Source organism: Danio rerio, chromosome 1, assembly GCF_049306965.1.
Source record: "Danio rerio strain Tuebingen ecotype United States chromosome 1, GRCz12tu, whole genome shotgun sequence".
NCBI classification, from domain to species: domain Eukaryota; kingdom Metazoa; phylum Chordata; class Actinopteri; order Cypriniformes; family Danionidae; genus Danio; species Danio rerio.
Window position 1 is genome coordinate 18,650,361 of NC_133176.1, and position 6,000 is coordinate 18,656,360.

Here is a 6,000-nt window from a genome sequence, read left to right on the forward strand (position 1 = left end):
TCATGTGAAGAAAGTATAATGATGTGATCAGCAGTACAGTAAATCTCCTCTAGAACGCCATAGGATGTGATCTTTTTCTTGAGCCATACAGAGCAACCAAATATGCCCCGAAGAAACCCAGGGAATACAATTTATAGCAAAGGAAAAAAACAGAAGATTAAACTGCTTTCATTTGAATTGATGGAATTAATAATCGCATGACCGAGATAATGTGTAATTTATCGAAGTTCTTCTTCTTATAATTTGCCTGACAATAAAGTAAGTACCCCCAAAGTCCAAAGACATGCGGTACAGGTGAATTTGATAAGGTAAATTGGCCATAGTGTATGTGAGTATGTGATTTTGTTCAAGAGTGTATGGGTGTTTCCCAGTGTTGGGTTACAACTGGAAGGGCATTTGCTGCGTAAAACATGTGCTGGATAAGTTAGCAGTTCATTCTGCTGTGGCGACCCCAGATTAATAAAGGGACTAAGCCAAAAAGAAAGTGAATAAATTAATAAAGTCCGTAATGAGGCTACATCATTTCATAGAAGAACTTATTTTAAACTCTTAACTGATGTTATAAAGACAACCAGTTTTAACATGAAACTGAAAAGAATGAAATGTAATCTGAATACTGAGTAAGGGAATATTGAGTAGGGCGCAGAGCTTTCGTTTTGCGCATCATTCCCTCTTAGCAAACTAATGCTAAAAAGAAAGATCCACCATCCCAAACACAAGATTATAATTTAAAATTTTAATAAAAAAAATGTAATTGCTTAAAAGTTTGGATTTCACACACACTTTAAGATATTTCATTCTTTTTGATGGCTCAAACTACCAGGGACAGTGAGTGCTAAATGTCCTGTCTTTGATAGATTCTGCCTCGTGTCACCTTGTCAGTAAAGCCGTCAGCTGTCAGTTGTGTTTGAACTGTCAGTCAGACGCAGTTTCATAGCTCTACTGCAAACAGAAGAGAGTGTCCAGGAGGGACATGTGCTGGTGTGTGTGTCTCGTCCTCTGTCTTTAGCACCGGACACACCGGAGGCTTCTCTGCTGTCATGTCTTTCTGCCCTTCATCTCGCTTCACTTTCATTGAGTTTAATTATCAGAGATGTAGTTCACCCCTGGGCCTGTCTAATGAGGTGAGACGTCATGGACATTGAGAGGACACACACACAACACACAAACACATTAGATGATCCAGAGGTGTGGACTCGAGTCATGTGACTTGGACTCGAGTCAGACTCGAGTCATGAATTTGATGACTTTAGACTCGACTTGACAAAATATAAAAAGACTTGCAACTCGACTTGGACTTGAACATAAATGACTTGGACTTTGACTAGGACTTGCCCCTATTGACTTGTAAAGACTTGCTGCTTCCCATGAAAAGCCCAACGATAAAAAAGTATGTTGACATGGACCGCTCTCTCTCTCTCCCCGTTTATGTGTGCGTGTGTGTGACAGCATGCGCGCGCGTGTGTGTGAGCATGCGCGCTTTCGGCATGACGTCCAATCGAAGCACGGTAGATTGTTTTGATTCGACAGTATCCAACGTGACTACTATGAGGCGCCGGAGTGGACAAAAGTCAAGCGAACGCAGAGAGAATTTGAATTTGAACTTGAGATCGAGCCAATACTCGCGTGCCAATACTCGTTCTCTCTCTCTCTCTCTCTCTCTCACACACATACAACATACACCTCTCTCTCTCTCTCTCTCTCTCTCTCTCTCTCTCTCTCGTGCATTCAGTCTCTTTGCGTTCGCTTGACTTTTGTTTACGATGGCGTCTCATACCTTTAGTGCTTTTGCTCTCACGGGATCCTCCTTTTAAACTGACCCTTCGCTAAGCCACGCCCAAAAACCGCCACCCACCAATCGCGGCTTACCAATCGTAGCTACGGGCAGAGGCTCTGTCAAGCTTTCGAGCGAGGGAAACAAGCCAAATCGTTGCGCAATTGGATTGTGCAAATCTGACACCCGCTATCCTAAAAGTTTGGACTGGGTGGTGGGATTTTTTCCCTTTTCAAAACCAAAGCCCAAGAGGAGAAATGCCAGCGTGGATCAAGCTGTGTGAGGGGCGGTAAAGAAGTTAAGCTAAGTTGGTTTTGTTTTCGATATTCACATTCAATGATAGGTGGCAATAACTCACACTCCTCTTATCCTAAACAGATCTAAACTGTGTTTCTTTTAAAAAAAAAATAAAAAAAACAAAGCAGGTTATGCTTCCCAGCGGTCTTTTTCTTTTTTTCCACTCGATATTATGAGCCAGGGCTCGACAATAAGGACTGCCCGATGACCCGGGGCCAGCGTGCGAGACACTCGGGCCAGTGTACAAAATGTTACTGGCTCGATCGGGCCAGCTGCTGCCTTTTTGCCTGCCAGATCGAGCCAGAGCTGCGTGCTGCGACTGTCTGTCAATTGTGTGCAAATACAATCTTACGGTGCTTTCACACATAGACGTTTGTTTCGGAATCTGTCTCGTTTCACCCGTTAGCGCGTTTTTTAGCATATATCCAGCAGTTGCGCTCGCTTCCGCGCCAAATCAATCAGTCCAAGATCGCCTGAATGAGACGCGGTCTCTGTCCTATTGAGCGTATCGATTGTAGCGAGAAAACAAAACAATGCAACGAACTAACGACCCAGGCTATATCACAGTGTATCATGATCGTGTAATAGCCATATATACGGCTATATAAAGAGGGAATGATGAGCAGGGCGAGATGTCATTCTTACCGGTAAATGCGAAAGTGAAAGCATCCTGAAATATTACCGAGAGCTGTTTATCCAGCCTGATCTCGGTTTATCCGTCTGGAAAATTGACCGAAATTACTATCTGTTAATTTTTCCATATTTTAATCGTATAATAGGCCTATGTTGTATTAGGCCTGTTGTTTTGTTCATTTCCGCACTGACAGCTCGAAAGAAAGATTTACATTGATCTGATGCAGTCTCGGTTCATCTGCTATGTCTCTTTATAATTAAGCCTAAAATACAGAATTATAGTCAACGTTTCTTTAATAGATTGATTAATTCAATTGATCGATTTCTACAAAACCTGACAATTGAAATGAGGCTCTGTATATATGAGAAAGTCTGACCTCGATTTGTATTTGGTGACGATGTCTGTGGGTTGTTAAAATTAAAGTGCACATTTTCACTTATAAAATATTCTATACACAATGCACAAAAGTTTGGGGTCAGTGTGATTAAATATGTTAAAACAAGCTTCTTCTGCTCACCAGGGCTGCAATTATTTCATCATAAATACAAATTGTGAAATGTTGCACTATAAAATAACTGTTCAAAAGTAGTTTATCATTTAATTTATTCATTTATTCCAGTGATTTTAAAGATGAGATTTCAGCTTCATTACTCCAGTCACATGATCCTTCAGAAATCACTAATATTAATTATTATTATATTTATAAATGGTAATAGTTATAAAATCAATAATGTCTGGAGTAATTATTTTATTTGAAACTAAATACAATAACAAAGCAGTTATTTAAAATTTTTATAAATATTTAACAATTACACCTTTTTTACATTTATAAATATAGCCTTGATGAACTGAATAGTTTTCCTTAAACATTTTAAAAATTACCGTAAATATATATACAGATTTATTAGCCCCCTTTTGTTTTTTGTTTTTTCTTTTTAAAACATTTCCTAAATGATGTTTAACAAAGCAAAGAAATGTTGATATTTTGTCTGATAATAATCTTATTTGTTTTATTTTGGCTAGAATAAAAACATTTTTTTTAACTATTTTAAGGTAAAATTTATTAGCCTCTTAAGCTAATTGTTTTTCAGACTGTCTACAGAACAAACCATCATTATACAATAACTAGCCTAATTACCCTAACCTGCCTAGTTAACCTAATTACCGTAGTTAAGCCTTTAAATGTCACTTTAAGCTGTATAGAAGTGTCTTGAAGAATATCTAGTCTAATATTATTTACAGTCATCATGACAAAGATAAAATAAATCAGTTATTAGAGATGAGTTATTAAAACTATTATGTTTATAAATGTGCTGAGAAAATCTGTTCTCTGTTAAATAGAAATCGGGGGAAAAAATAAACAGGGGTGCTAATAATTTAGGGGGACTAATAATTCTGAAATCAACTGTGTGTGTGTGTGTGTGTGTGTGTGTGTGTGTGTGTGTGTGTGTGTGTGTGTGTATACACACACACACACACACACACACACGCACATTCAAATAGCGATTAACTTCTTTTTTTTTTTTTGGTGGGGCCAGTGAAAATTTGGGCTGGGCAAGTAAAAATCAGAACCACTGGCCCGATCGGGCCAGTAGAAAAAATCCTTAGCGTTGAACCCTGTGAGCACTGCTTAGTTTAAACCCTCGCTATTGTAACGCATATAAATACATACACTAATATTTGCTGGTAGGAAAAATCTATTTGTTCACTTCTGTTATTTATACTTTAATGTGCATTTCAATTTTTTTCTTCCACTTAACTGCAAATTTGAATAAAAACTGGATAAAGAGCACACAAACATGCTGACAGTAATAGGTACTGTACACCGTTATGGGTCAATGATGCTAATATTCGGCACAAATCCATCAGTTTCTTAGGTTATTAGATTATTTTATAATTTCACCTGTCCTGCTGTGCATGAACTATGCTGTTGAATGTTCAGCGTATGAGGTGGCTAGGCTAACCTTGCTTCAATTTTGATAAAATTATTTTCTAATCAGTTGCTATTATGTTGTGAATATACCCCTGTAATGTATACTGCAGTCCTCTTTTGTCTGGCTTTCTCAGATATCTCACCTGTTTGCCAAAAATGACTAATTAAATCCTTGGGAATGTCTGACACCAGCGCATACACACTGTAATAGATGTGCCAGGCATGAAAGCTTGACAGGCGTAGCAACAGTAACTAAGGAGGGCAAGGCTTAGCGAAGGGTTATTCCAAGAATGTTGATATGGTTTCTTTCTTGCTTTACTATTTATTAACAATACACAAAAAACTAAAAGGTTAAGGTAAATTCTTTAATAAATTCTAGTGTTTTTGAGTATTATACTTGTTGTATACTTGTATTATACTTATGTTTTAGGCTAGTATTATTTACGACTTGTTAATTAATGCTTCATAATACAGTAGTATTACCAATAGTGAACAGATAAAATAATACAAAGTGTAGTTTTACTACAGTAAAGTGTAGTGATTTGTAGTATAAAATACCCTATATTGTAAAATAATACAGCACTGGGTAATTTGTTTATATTACACTTGTGTTACCATAGCAACTATAGTATTACCACAACTGATCAATTGAAGTTTTTTACTGTAGTAGGCTACTGTTCAAAACACAGTACATGCCAATATACGTGTTCAGGGGCCCTGTGGCACAGCTTTCCTCAAAATGAAGAGGATGACATGGAAAATGTCCTCCACAATCTCATCAGTAAAGTGGAAGCCAGCAGACACTAGTTTACTTTATTTTAGCTGCCATGATAAAATGAGATTGATAGTGAGATTTATTTGAAGAGTGAATAGTACAGTAGGCTATAATACCTTATCAAGTGTTTCCTTATTTTTATCACAGTTACATTTCTGCTTGCATTAGTTTTTGTTTAAATGCTTTTAAAATAAAATGTATTCTTTACATCCAACATCTATTCCAGAGGTGCCTTATAGTGGTGTAAACCCCTTTACAAGGGGTGTTACCCCTTTGTAAACTCTAACCACCCCTGTGGCCAACCCGATATGATTTTGCTGTTGACATTATTTATTTAAATCTACTTACATAAATGCAATACAATGCAATATTTCAATAAATAAATAGCAGCCATTAAATTATTGTGGATTGATTGGTGCCACTGACGTAGCTGGCCTCTTCTGGCCCCCCTTAAGCAAATTTTCAGGGGGGCACCACTGGTCTATTCTCTGTCTTTAAGTGTTTGAAACTGAAAATATCTCATCATATAAAACAACCAAAAATGTTATGGTTTATTAGATTAAACATTTAATATATAAGTCTATTTT